The sequence below is a fragment of the Oncorhynchus nerka genome, linkage group LG16 (assembly GCF_034236695.1).
Source record: "Oncorhynchus nerka isolate Pitt River linkage group LG16, Oner_Uvic_2.0, whole genome shotgun sequence".
Taxonomy (NCBI): Eukaryota; Metazoa; Chordata; class Actinopteri; order Salmoniformes; family Salmonidae; genus Oncorhynchus; species Oncorhynchus nerka.
In genome coordinates this window covers 5,186,268-5,201,318 of record NC_088411.1, presented here as the reverse complement: position 1 = coordinate 5,201,318, position 15,051 = coordinate 5,186,268, and positions in this window count along the sequence as shown.

The window sequence follows — 15,051 nt, the reverse complement described above, 5'->3', positions numbered from 1 at the left end:
CCACAGACACTTGCTTTAATTTTTGGTGTAAATCTAATTTCAGGATAACGCTCAAATACAGGATAGAATCTTGCTATTTCACATAATATAATGACACAGACTGGTCCAGTAATGACACCTATAATGACACAGACTGGTCCCAGTCTCTATGCACGGTGGCAGTCCTGAAGATGCATCCCTTCACCACCCATTTCATTGATCATGGCGTTAAGGTCTACAACTCATCTCATGAATTATATCTGCCCATCTATAAGATCTTATCTAAGATCAGAGATAGTTGTTTTTATCTTTGTTAAATCTCTAATGAGCTGCTCCATGTTTTATGCACTTTATCCAACAGAATATGCTCTCTGATGAGAGGATATGTGTGTGTGTGTGTGTGTGTGTGCCGGTCTGTGTGTATGTGTGTGCATGTTTTGTCTGCAGTTTGTTGTGTTCCCATGCCAACCCCTTGTCTGTGGTTGTGGGTCAGAAGGTTTTCGTGGCTCCGTCTTTGCCTATAAGCAGATAAGAGGGGGGGGGGGGACTATGTGATTCCTAGTAACACTGCCCCCCTTCTCCCTCCCTCATATCCCTGTCCAGCCTGCCTGCCTCCAGTCTGTCTGGTGCCAAGAATCAGATTTCAGAATTCCCTTCTACAAGCCACGTTTCGAGTCAGCCAGCAGAGTCCACACATCCCCTTGCCCCTCTCTCTCTTTCAATCGTTCTCTCTCTGTCTCTCTTGCTATCTTTCTGGCTCTCTCACACACTCTTTCTGGCTGTCTCTACCTTGCCCTTCACCCCTCTCTGTCAGTACTGTCCGTCTGCCTCATTATGCATCTCTGTCTCTCTGCCTCACTATGCATCTCTCTCTCTCGTGCACACGCGCAACTGCGAACACACAACACTTCACCTTCCGTGAAATGAAAACAATGATCATTATAAACGTTACCTCTAACCAAATCAAAAACGAACACCACATTATAATACCCAATGAGCAATGACAGCTTGGCTATATAGAGTAAATGTGGTACCAGTACCGACTTGAGGTAGACACACTATGGGTTAAAGTGACTAGGCAATAAACAGTAGCAGCAATGTATGTGTTGAGTGTGTAAGTGTGTGTGCGGTGATACTGTGCCTATGTGTGAGTGAGTGTGTCAGTGTGTGTGTGTGTGTGTGTGTGTGTGTGTGTGTGTATATGTGTTGGAGTGTCAAGTACAGTGCCTTCTGAAAGTATTCAGAGACCTTCCTTTTTACACTTTGTTATATTACAGACTTATTCTAAAACGGATCAAATGAAATATGTTCCTCATCTATCTACACACAACACCACACACAATGACAAAGTATTCAGACCCTTTGCAGTGAGATTCGAATTTGAGCTCAGGTTCCTCCTGTTTCCATTGACCATCCTTGAGATGTTTCTACACCTATATTGAGAGTCCACCTGTGGTAAATTCAACTGATTTGACATGATTTGGAAAGGCACACACATATAAGGTCCAACAGATGACAGTGCATGTCAGAGCAAAACCAAGCCATGAGATTAAAAGATATTGTCTATAGAGCTCCGGGACAGGAATCTGTCAAGGCACAGATCTGAGGAAGGGTACCAAAACATGTCTGCAGCATAGAAGGTCCCCAAGAGCACAGTGGCCTCCATCATTCTTAAATGGAAGAAGTTTGGAACCACCAAGACTCTTCCTAGAGCTGGCAGCCAGGCCAAACTGAACAATCGGGGGAGAAGGGCCTTGGTCAGGGAGGTGACCAAGAACCAGATAGTCACACCGACAGAGCTCTAGAGTTCCTCTGTGGAGATAGGAGAACCTTCCAGAAGGACAACCATCTCTGCAGCACTTTAATCAGTCCTTTATGTTAGAGTGGTCAAATGGAAGCCACTCCTCAGTAAAATGCACATGACAGCCTGCTTGGAGTTTGCCAAAAGGCATCTAAAGGATTCTCAGACCATGAGAAATAAAATTCTGGTCTGATGAAACCAAAATTGAGCTCTTTGGCCTGAATGCTTAGCGCCACTTTAGAGGAAACCTGGCACCATCCCTACGGGGGAGCATGATGGTGGCAGCATCACCTTCCAACAGGACAATGACCCTAAACACACGGCCAAGACAATGCAAGAGTGGCTTCGGGACAAGTCTCTGAATGTCCTTGAGTGGCCCATGTAGAGCCCGGACTTGAACCCGATCAAACATCTCTGGAGAGACTTGAAATAGCTGTGCAGTGACGCTCCCCATACAGCTTGACAGAGCTTGAGAGCATCTGCAAAGAAGATTGGGAGAAACTCCCCAAATACAGGTGTGCCAAGCTTGTAGCGTCATACCCAAGACGACTCGAGGCTGTAATCACTGCCAAAGGCACTTCAAAAAAGTACTCAGTAGAAGGTTTGAAAACGTATGTAAATGTGATGTTATTTTAAATGTGATAACTGTTTTGTTTTCTAAATAAATTTGCAAAAATGTGAAAAAAAATGTTTTTGCTTTGTCATTATGGGGTATTTTATGTAGATGGATGAGAAAAAAAACAATTTAATCCATTTTAGAATTGGACTGTAATGTGACAAAATGTAGAAAAAGTCAAGGTGCCTAAAGACTTTCCGAATGCACTTTGTGTGAGTGTGTGGGTAGTCCAGTGTGAGAATAGAGTCAAAAAGAGTTAGTGCAAAAATGGTCGATGCCAATAGTCCGGGTAGCTATTTGGTTAACGTTTTTGCAGTCTTATGTCTTGAGGGTAGAGGTTGTTCAGGAGCCTTAAGATCCCAGACTTGACGCTCCAGGGATTTCTCGGACACTGCCTGGTATAGAGGTCCTGGACTCCAGGGAGTTCGGTCCGAGAGATGTACTGGGCCACATTAACCTCTGTAGGGCCTTGCGGTCAGATGCCAAACAGTTAACATATCAAGCGGTGATGCAACCAGTCAAGATGCTCTCAATAGTGCAGCTATAGAACTTTTTGAGGATCTGAGGGCCCATGACAAATCTTTTCAGCCTCCTGAGGGGGAAGAGGAGTTGTCCTGCCCTCTACACGCACAACCAACCCCAGCGCCCCCTGCTGCCATACGGCCTAGTAGAGATTTATGTAGTCCTGTGGCGGCAGACTGGCCTGGTGTGGAGGGTCCAGCCTGGGAGCACGACACACACAAACGCACGGGCGCACACACACACATATGCACAGAAAAGTGGCAGTCGGTGCCGTTTAAGATGAAGGAGGATAAAACCAATTTCATGAGCATGGCCTTATCCAAATGCCGTAATAGAAATGACTGTCATTCATATTCCATTCACCCAGTTCATTGTAAAAGCAATAGGTTTAAGTTACTACATAATACTCACATTTTCCCGAGAACCATCATGAGGTTTCTACACCCTAGCCTATGAATGAATGTTTACAATGTAGGTGCAAACAGGTCGAGAGAAAATTGGAGGCGACAGACAGTGACACATGGACAGACAGTGGCACATTTAATACCATGATGATGAGTCAAACAGTTGAAAACAATAATTACTTTTGGACAAATTCAGGTATGTTTATCCCTGTTTTCTTCCTTTTGCTTCCGTTTAAGAAACGGTTTTCAACAGAATCGGTGAAATGAATACACGCGTAAACACAGTTCACTTTCACATCAGCCACGTTGTTTTCATTCTCACATCTATGGGCGCTCCTCCTCTCACCTTTTTCCTTCACTTGTGGACATCATATTTTTATTTTATTTTATTTCACCTTTATTTAACCAGGTAGGCTAGTTGAGAACAAGTTCTCATTTGCAACTGCGACCTGGCCAAGATAAAGCATAGCAGTGTGAACAGACAACAGAGTTTCACATGGAGTAAACAATTAACAAGTCAATAACACAGTAGAAAGAAAAGAGAGTCTATATACATTGTGTGCAAAAGGCATGAGGAGGTAGGCGAATAATTACAATTTTGCTGATTAACACTGGAGTGATAAATGATCAGATGGTCATGTACAGGTAGAGATATTGGTGTGCAAAAGAGCAGAAAAGTAAATAAATAAAACAGTATGGGGATGAGGTAGGTAAAATTATGTGGGCTATTTACCGATAGACTATATACAGCTGCAGCGATCGGTTAGCTGCTCAGATAGCAGATGTTTGAAATTGGTGAGGGAGATAAAAGTCTCCAACTTCAGCGATTTTTGCAATTCGTTCCAGTCACAGGCAGCAGAGAACTGGAACGAAAGGCGGCCAAATGAGGTGTTGGCTTTAGGGATGATCAGTGAGATACACCTGCTGGAGCGCGTGCTACGGGTGGGTGTTGCCATCGTGACCAGTGAACTGTGATAAGGCGGAGCTTTACCTAGCATGGACTTGTAGATGACCTGGAGCCAGTGGGTCTGGCGACGAATATGTAGCGAGGGCCAGCCGACTAGAGCATACAGGTCGCAGTGGTGGGTGGTATAAGGTGCTTTAGTAACAAAACAGATGGCACTGTGATAAACTGCATCCAGTTAGCTGAGTAGAGTGTTGGAAGCTATTTTGTAGATGACATCGAGGATCGGTAGGATAGTCAGTTTTACTAGGGTAAGTTTGGCGGCGTGAGTGAAGGAGGCTTTGTTGCGGAATTGAAAGCCGACTAGATTTGATTTTAGATTGGAGATGTTTGATATTAGTCTGGAAGGAGAGTTTACAGTCTAGCCAGACACCTAGGTACTTATGTCCACATATTCTAGGTCGGAACCATCCAGGGTGGTGATGCTAGTCGGGCGTGCGGGTGCAGGCAGCAAACGGTTGAAAAGCATGCATTTGGTTTTACTAGCATTTAAGCGCAGTTGGAGGCCACAGAAGGAGTGTTGTATGGCATTGAAGCATATGAATGTGACCAAGGAAAAAAACGTTTCCAAAACATATCATAACCACTACACACAGCCTACATTGTTGTCACCATATTAGCTTAAGTAACGTCATAGTCAACATAGCTCATAGAACTAACACATTAGTAAGCCCGCTACAATCAGGCAGTAACGTTACTTACAGTGTACAGTCAGAAAGGAGTTTAGCACCGGTCCCTGGTGGCAATAAATTAGTTAAACCAAAAGCTTACCTTGACTTGGAAGAGTTCCAGTGTTGTGTTGGATAGTCATAGCCAGCTAGCTAACATATCATCCCTCTGTTATAGCCAGCTAGCTAACATAGCATCCCTCTGTTATAGCCAGCTAGCTAATATAGCATCCCTCTGTCATAGCCAGCTAGCTAACATAGCATCCCTCTGTCATAGCCAGCTAGCTAACATAGCATCCCTCTGTCATAGCCAGCTAGCTAACATAGCATCCCTCTGTTATAGCCAGCTAGCTAACATAGCATCCCTCTGTTATAGCTAGCTAGCTAACATAGCATCCCTCTGTCATAGCCAGCTAACTAATAGCATCCCTCTGTTATAGCCAGCTAGCTAACATAGCATCCCTCTGTCATAGCCAGCTAGCTAACATAGCATCCCTCTGTTTGAGCAGTGTTTGTGTAGGCTAAACTAGATAGCTGCATTTTTTAGCTAAGTAAGTGAAACTGAACGTGAAAAAAAATTACAATCTCACTCTTTATCTCTCTTTCTTCTTAATTTTGGAATAAATGAGTTTGTTAAAAACTGTTCAACTATTCTCTTTCTTTCACTTTGCATCAACTACTCACCACATGTCATGCACTGCAGTGCTAGCTAGCTGTAGCTTATGCTTTCAGTACTAGACTAATTCTCTGATCCCCTGATTGGGTGGACAACATGTCAGTTCATGCTACAAGAGCTCTGATAGGTTGGAGGATGTCATCTGGAAGTTGTCATACAGTAGGTTTTATATTGAAGTCAATCTACCCAGAGGAGGATGGAAGCTATCTGTCCTCCAGCTACACCATGATGCCACCATACAGAGTGCTGTTGAGGCTACTGTATACCTTCTTGCAAAAAAAGTATGCTTAATCAATTATTTGGTGATATGTGAGTATAGTTATTTAAATGTTTTATTTTTATGAAATTCACTGTCCTCCCGTTCCTCCTCTGAGGAGCCTCCACTGGCACAGACGCACACACACAGGCATACACACACACACATGCACACACGCACAGCGGCACACACGCATGTATTCGCACACATAGGCACAGAAGCACAAACACACACACAGGGATATGCACACACACACATACACAAGGGAGGGAGGGAGTAAGGGGAGTCAGAAAGCGAGAAAGAGAGGAGGCAAGGAGAGGGCAGTCAAAGAGGGAAGAAGACATGCAGAGTGAGAGGGAAAAATAGGGGAGGAAGGGAGAGAAAGAGAGAGGTGGTAGGGGAGAGGGGGAGAGGGGAGGATGGGAGAAAAAGAGAGACGTGGTAGGGGAGAAAGAGAGAGGGGAGGATGGGAGAGAAAGGGAGAGGTGGTAGAGGAGAGGGAGAGAGGGGAGGGTGGGAGAGAAAGAGAGAGGTGGTAGAGGAGAGGGAGAGAGGGGAGGATGGGAGAGAAAGAGAGAGGTGGTAGGGGAGTATGGGAGAGAAAGAGAGAGGTGGTAGAGGAGAGAGAGAGGGGAGGATGGGAGAGAAAGAGAGAGGTGGTAGAGGAGAGGGGAGGATGGGAGAGAAAGAGAGAGGTGGTAGGAGAGAGGGAGAGAGGGGAGGATGGGAGAGAAAGAGAGAGGTGGTAGGGGAGAGGGAGAGAGGGGAGGAAGGGAGAGAAAGAGAGAGGTGGTAGAAGAGAGAGAGAGGGGGATGGGAGCGAAAGAGAGAGGTAGTAGAGGAGAGGGGAGGATGGGAGAGAAAGAGAGAGGTGGTAGGGGAGAGGGGGAGGATGGGAGAGAAAGAGAGAGGTGGTAGGGGAGTATGGGAGAGAAAGAGAGAGGTGGTAGAGGAGAGAGAGAGGGGAGGATGGGAGAGAAAGAGAGAGGTGGTAGAGGAGAGGGGAGGATGGGAGAGAAAGAGAGAGGTGGTAGGAGAGAGGGAGAGAGGGGAGGATGGGAGAGAAAGAGAGAGGTGGTAGGGGAGAGGGAGAGAGGGGAGGAAGGGAGAGAAAGAGAGAGGTGGTAGAAGAGAGAGAGAGGGGGATGGGAGCGAAAGAGAGAGGTAGTAGAGGAGAGGGGAGGATGGGAGAGAAAGAGAGAGGTGGTAGGGGAGAGGGAGAGAGGGGAGGATGGGAGAGAAAGAGAGAGGTGGTAGGGGAGAGGGAGAGAGGGGAGGATGGGAGAGAAAGAGAGAGGTGGTAGGGGAGAGGGAGAGAGGGGAGGATGGGAGAGAAAGAGAGATGTGGTAGAGGACAGAGAGAGGGGAGGATGGGAGAGAAAGAGAGAGGTGGTAGAGGAGAGGGGAGGATGGGAGAGAAAGAGAGAGGTGGTAGGGGAGAGGGAGAGAGGGGAGGATGGGAGAGAAAGAGAGATGTGGTAGAGGAGAGAGAGAGGGGAGGATGGGAGAGAAAGAGAGAGGTGGTAGAGGAGAGGGGAGGATGGGAGAGAAAGAGAGAGGTGATAGGGGAGAGGGAGAGAGGGAGGATGGGAGAGAAAGAGAGAGGTGGTAGAGGAGAGGAGGGGAGGATGGGAGAGAAAGAGAGGTGGTAGAGGAGAGGGGAGGATGGGAGTGAAAGAGAGAGGTGGTAGGGGAGAGGGAGAGAGGGGAGGATGGGAGAGAAAGAGAGAGGTGGTAGTGGAGAGGGGAGGGTGGGAGGATGAGAGAGAAAGAGAGAGGTGGTAGAGGAGAGGGGAGGATGGGAGAGAAAGAGAGAGGTGGTAGTGGAGAGGGGAGGGTGGGAGGATGAGAGAGAAAGAGAGAGGTGATAGGGGAGAGGGAGAGAGGGGAGGATGGGAGAGAAAGAGAGAGGTGGTAGAGGAGAGGAGGGGAGGATGGGAGAGAAAGAGAGGTGGTAGAGGAGAGGGGAGGATGGGAGTGAAAGAGAGAGGTGGTAGGGGAGAGGGAGAGAGGGGAGGATGGGAGAGAAAGAGAGAGGTGGTAGTGGAGAGGGGAGGGTGGGAGTATGAGAGAGAAAGAGAGAGGTGGTAGAGGAGAGGGGAGGATGGGAGAGCATGTACATTGTGTGTGAGTGTCAGTGGTGGGGCTGTAACTGTGCTATTTGATGTGGGCTTGGTGAGGGGCCAAGCATGAACCCAGGATTCTGGTAGGGCTTTGTTCCCACCAGGACTGTTTCCTGCTCGCTGTGTGGAATGGGGTGGGGTGTGTTTGTAATATACCTGACGGAGGCTTATACAGCGTATGTTCTACCCTCTTGTAACATTCCCCAGATGAAGAGTTTTCTATTGTGTGCTGGGTGTCACTGATAGGTGCCTTAGCCATGTTGGATTCCAGTCCTGATGGACTATATCAGTATATATATTTGATCATCTCCAGTATGTCCTAGATCTGCCATTGTCCTGTTGTTCATGGGGATTTTCAGCACCTCTGTGTCCCTGCTGGGTGCTGGTCTTTACCAGAAGCGGACCGACTTAGGTCAGAGTTCTTCTTTGTTCTCTAAAGTAATTATGTTCCCTTACCCCTATCTTTGACAAATTGGGTGTTGAGAGGTGTCGTGTTCGAATGTTGTGGCTTTCAATGCTGCGTGGCTATAGTGTGCTCTCTCGTTCATTTGTTCTCACTATCCTTCTCGATCTCGCTCTCTCTCTCTCTTTCTTTCACTCTCATTCTTGCCCTCACCTATCACTGTCTCTCAAAGCTCAAACTCTTAACTCCCCCCCCCACGCTCTTAAACTTTCTCTCTCCCTGCTTTCCTCTCCATTTCCCTTTCTCTCTTTCCCTATTTCTCTCTGGTGTTGGGGACAGTATGGAGTCACTGGGGGAATCAGTGACTGTCATTGATGAGTGACTTTTGGACAAGTTGCGTATCTACGTGGCGGGCAGTGGCATCCGTTGAACTTTGAAAGTCACCGCCACCAACCCCTCGCCACCGCCCCACGCTAATGTCGTCAAAGAGTGACGTGCCTTCTTGTGGCTGACAAAAAGAAATCAGACAACAAACAACAATAAGCCTGCTGGAAATTACTATACTACCGCCTCTTTGAAATGGATACTCAGAACATTACAAATATATCTCTGTTTTATCTGTGCCTCAGGCCCCATGGAAAAATTATCCCAAATACCTGCGTCGTTTATCTGCCCCTGGAATAGGCTTGCACAGGGAACACGAGGCAGCCTAAAATAAGGGCCTCTATTATGGGACAGAACATTTACTGAGGGAGAGGAGAGAGGGAGAGAATGGGGAAGTGATGGGTGTATTTTGGTGTGTCGCCCTGCCTGTGAAAGGGGTTGATGGCTTCACCGACTGTAGCCTTTATCTTGGAGATATGTGGGCTCTGCCGCCACTGTCAGCTGTTGTTTGGTGTGTCGCCCTGCCTGTGAAAGGGGTTGATGGCTCCACCGACTGTAGCCTTTATCTTGGAGATATGTGGGCTCTGCCGCCACTGTCAGCTGTTGTTTGGTGTGTCGCCCTGCCTGTGAAAGGGGTTGATGGCTCCACCGACTGTAGCCTTTATCTTGGAGATATGTGGGCTCTGACGCCACTGTCAACTGTTGTTTGGTGTGTGTGCCCGCGCGTGTCTGTGCTAATCCTGATTACAGATACACTATAACTCATTTAAATTCTCTATTAATTCTCTATTCCCTGTTAACACTCATAAACATCGGACGAGCGTTGGAAATGGACTCTTTACACTGATTTCACCATAGGCTCAATATGTGTCATGTGTATTTGGTCCATGACACACACACATTCAATAGGTGATTCACTATTGACTAAGCATAGCGAGGCTCTTTCTTTCTTTTTTCTTTCATTTCTTTCTTTTAATTTGATTTCACCTTTATTTAGCCAGGTAGGCCAGTTGAGAACAAGTTCTCATTCACAACTGCGACCTGGCCAAGATAAAGCACAGCAGTGTGACAGAAACCACAACACAGAGTTACACATGGGATAAACAAACGTACAGTCAATAAATCAATAGAAAAGTCTGTATACAATGCGTGCAAATGAAGTAAGGAGGTAAGGGAAGTAATTACAATTTAGCAATTTACACTGGAGTGATATATGTGCAGATGAGGATGTACAAGTAGAAGTACTGGTGTGCAAAAGAGCATAAAAACAAAAACAAATATGGGGATGAGGCAGGAAGTTGGTTGGATGGGCTATTTACAGATGGGCTGTGTACAGCTGCAGAGCTCGGTAAGCTGCTCTGACAACTGATGTTTAAAGTTAGTGAGGGAGATATAAGTCTCCAACTTCAGTGATTTTTTGCAATTCGTTCCAGTCATTGGCAGCAGAGGACTGGAAGGAAAGGTGGCCGAAGGAGGTGTTTCTTTATTTTTTCACACTTTCTGTCTTTCTTCCTTCATCTATCTTATGTGGGATCGGGTTACGGAATGCGCCACCACCGCCTCGGCATCCAATTGACATTTCCGTCAGCGCGTGTGATAGCATCACAGCCCAAGCTCCCCAGTCATTCACATTGTTCCTGTGGCAGAGTGGAGAGGGCAGCATATCTGCCATGCCTCAGATGCCAAGATAGGAAGGAATGAGAAGGAATGAGCTCATCTCAGCCTCTCATGAGAAAGAGGTGTCAGGTTGAGAGGGCAGGACTGGCAGAGGAACAGCGATGGCAGTGCCAATGATGACTCATATGTTAACTATCATAATTACTTAGAAATTATGCCATTGCGATACCCACCTGGTTTGCCAGCACATTGGCATGGAATTAAGAAAACGTGTCAGGACCGGGACCAGGAGTTTGTCCTGACCAGCTGACCAGGAAAAACGTCAGGTCCAAGTTATAACCTTATAGTCCATTATTAAGGCCCAGAGTTTTTCCTTGCCTGGTCATTTGGTTAAGAAAAACTCTTGGCCCTACCTCATAACACATAAAGAAAGAGGTATGTCACTTCAAAAATAGTGCATTCATTCTATAGCTGGTGTAGGATCTAATGTGTTTTCTTAGTCTTCGTCAGAGCCTCCATGTTAAGGACATTCTAAACAAGACATTTTGAAGACGTTAACAAGCAAGGTACTGTTCATTATAACAACATCCAAGGCAGAAGCGTCAAACATGTGGCCCACCAAACATACTGTAGGCAATGTTTGGTGCATTCTTCAAAAGTGTTGGTAACCACCAGTGATTCAAAAATAGCAGAAGTACAATAATACTCACCCCATTCCCACTGTGGTTCCAGTGGCTCAGTGGGTAAGTCCAAGCAATACCGGGCTTATGGTTTTGATTCCCTCATGGTCCACAAATACTGAATACACTATAGTTGCCAAAATATACTCTGAGTCACCTTGGATGAAGGTGTCTGCTAAAATATCATACTATGACTGATATAATGATTGATACTAATACTCACCAAAAGCCACTTTCGACCCTCCCCTGCATCGATGCACCGCTTCCTCCCCACAGGGATGATTCAGCAAAGATGACCCAGCGAGAGATGCGAAAGCCTCACCCTCTTCCCACCCGGAACAAGTCCACCGGCCTGTCATCCCCGAGCGCTGCCTGCCGCCTCTACAGGAACTTGTCGGGGAGTTTCCTTGCGGGCAACCTGCCTGACCTGGAGGACAGTGTGGTGTCAGGACGGTGTGACAAGGAGCACCTCCGCGAGTCCACCATGGTGAGGGACACAGGCTCAACACACGGTCAATACAGGTTTAAACACAGGTGAGATACAAGCGAGACACAGGCTCAACAGACACAACACAGACTAAACAAAGACACAACACAGGCTCAACACTGACACAACACAGGCTCAACACTGACACAACACAGGCTCAAGACATGCTCAACACAGCCCCTAAAACCAAAGTCTCATTAAAGGGATATTTCAGGATTTTGTCAATTAGTCAGATGAACTCATGGATACCATTTGTTATATCTCTGCATCCAGTATGATATAAGTTAGAGTTAGTTTTGCAAGCCAATGTTTACTAGCGTTAGCACAATGACTGAAAGTCCATGGTATATACTAGCATGCTAGCAGTTACCATAGACTTCCAGTCATTGTGCTAACGCTGGTAAACGAATTCCTTCAAATTGCACACAGATATAAAAATGGAATCCAGGAGTTAAAGGGCTTGATTGCCAACATCCTGAAGTATCTCTTTAAACATGTGTTTATGTGTGTTAGTTCCAGAGCAACGAGGTTCTGTTCGAGGCGGTGGAGCACCAGGAGATGGACCTCAACATCCCAAACAGTGAGGGCCTGCTGCCCCTGGACATGGCCGTCATGACCAACACCATACCCATGGAGAGGCTGCTGCTCCACGCCGGAGCCAAGGAAAGCCCCCACTGTGGGTACCTGTTCTGGTTTGCTGGTTGGTTGGCTGACTGGCTATCTGTCTGTCTTTCTGTCTGGCTGTGTTTGTTCTGACTGACTGACTTTCTGTCTGTCTGTGTGCCCACTTGCACGCCCGCTCCTTAGCTTATAGGATCATAACAGTTGTTTATTGAAGAAAATATAGAGCATGTTCCATCATAAACCATAGTATGAGTAGAAGTTGCACTTCTGGTACTGATTTAGGATAAGCTTACCCTCCCCAAATCTTAACCTGTAAAACACAAAACTGAATTTTCTCCCCAATTTGTCTAATTGCTGCAACTCCCCAGTGGGCTCGGGAGGCGAAGGTCGAGTCATGCATCCTCCGAAACATGACCCGCCAAACCGCGCTTCTTAACACCCGCCTGCTTAACCCGGAAGCCAGCCTCACCAATGTGTAGGAGGAAACACTGTTCGACTTGTGACCGAGGTCAGCCTGCAGGCACCCAGCCTGCCACAAGGAGTTGCTAGAGCGCAATGAGCCAAGTAAAGACCCCCCTCAGCCAAACCCTTCCCTAACCTGGATGACGCTGGGCCAATTGTGCCTCGCCCTATGGGACTCCCAATCATGGCCGGTTGTGTTACAACTCGGCATCAAACCCGGGGCTGTAGTGACGCCTCTAGCAATGCGATACAGTGCCTTAGACTGCTGCGCCACTCGGGAGGCCCGCAAAACTGACTTTCGATCAGTGTCTAAAAGTGACTTCATTCTAACTTTGGCAAGCATGGCCATCCTCGCGGACACTGTACCCACCGCCACGGCAACCAGAGCAGTTGCCACGGCATCCACAACCAGCAGGAAACCAACCTCTCACCACGCACCAAACAACAGCACGTTCCCACACTACAGAGTATGTCAAAGTTGGCAGAGAGAGAAGAAAGAAAGGGGGTGTTGTTAGTCATCTTGATGCGATATTAGTCATCTTCATAAGGCCGTTCTGCTGCCTGTGATCTAGCAGCCTCCGCCGTCTCACTCTCTGCTAACGATTAGGCCTCACCAAGCTCTCCCAGACTATTTGTGTTTGCACTCCCTTTCCAGAACCTGTCCAGACATTTTATAAAGGTATCACCAAATTGAAAACACTTGAGGGAAAGTGGTGTTTACTGGAGTTTGCTCTTTGATTGCTCTCCGGAGCCCAAATACCACAGGAGAGGGAAATAGAAAGAGAGGGAGAGCGAGATAAAGGTATCTCCCATCAGCCCTAGTCAGGATACAGTGTCAGCGTTTTTATAAGAACATTGTAATCAAACTCCATCGGAGGAGAATTGAGATCAAAGACAATGCATGGTTTTCGTTGGGCTTTGAAAGGAAGCCATTGATTCTGCTGTAGGATACTTCACAGAGTCTGTCTGTGGTTCCCTGAGACAGACAGGGACAGAGACGTCAGAGAGACATACTGTACAGAGACAAACAGAGGGAGACAGATATAGGCATTCATAGACAGGCATAGACTCATAGTGGTCCTGTGTTGCTCAGATGGTACAAGAAAGGGACAAAACACTGAGACATACTGAGACATGCACAGGGCTGTCATGCACCCCAAAAATCTAAGGGGGCACGAAGTACATGAGGATGGCTGTGGGGGGGGTTCTGGAAGATGGAGAATTTAGCATATTTCAAACACATGAAACAGCTTTTTCCTGCAATCTAGAGCCATAATAATTTTGCTTAATTCTATGTAAAAAAAAATCATATTTTTCTCCATATCTAAGCATACCTCTTGAGCTGTCTGTATCCTCGATTGGTGGTTCTTTTTTTTTTTTTAAGAAACAAAATATTATTCTCTGCATTGCTGATAAAATCGAGGTAAATGTGAGTCTTATTCAGGTCAGTTGCCACAGCAATCACAACCAGCAGAACAACCAACCTCTCACCACACACAAAACAACAGCACATTCCCAAAGTTGGCAGAGAGAGAAAAAAGAAAGAGAGACGAAAAACACAATGGTGCTCAGGCGGTGTGGTTAGTCATCTTGATGCGATATTAGTCATCTTCATAAGGCCGTTCTGCCGCCTGTGATCTAGCAGCCTCCGAATATTCTAGATTCTGGGCCTGAGAAATAGGCAGTTTCATTTGGGTACGTTTTTCATCTAAACATCAAAATACTTCCCCCTACACTCAAGAGGTTAAAGGGTGACTCCGCAGTTAAATGGGCTTTAATTGGGAATTTGCGTTAGTGCCTCTGACAAACAAAGACATTAAAAAGGCTAGAGTGTTATACCAGTGGGTTATGGGAAAACAGGAGGTTTCTTAGAATTAAAGAGTTGTGTGTTTTCAGCACATCTATTATTCGGTCTCGTTTTCTGAGGGAAGAACAATATGTTGAAGAAATGAAAACAAGGATATCTGCACTCTTTATTCCCCCAAAAGTTATAATTTAATTTCAAAGAGCATGGCTGATAAAGTAATGTGTTGATCACCTCGGCGATTCTAGTCTTAATATCAATTACAACTGTTGTTGTGCCCAGCAGTCGTGAGCCTTGAGGGCTGTGCACCTGGCCACATTGGTCCATGAGGCAGAGGAGCGCATGGTGGACCAACAGTCCCAGGTGCGTACTGAGGGCCCCGGGGAGCGGGAGTCGTCGGACCATGAGAGGCAACTCAAAGCCTGCGAGTGGAGGCACCGGCTCTTCAGACGCATGGAGACGGGCTTTGAGCATACCAGTCAGTAGATACACACACACACACACATGCAGACCCAAAACACACATAGTACACACCCAGGGGCACTACCTTGTGCAACTTAATTGTAAAATATACTGTGTGT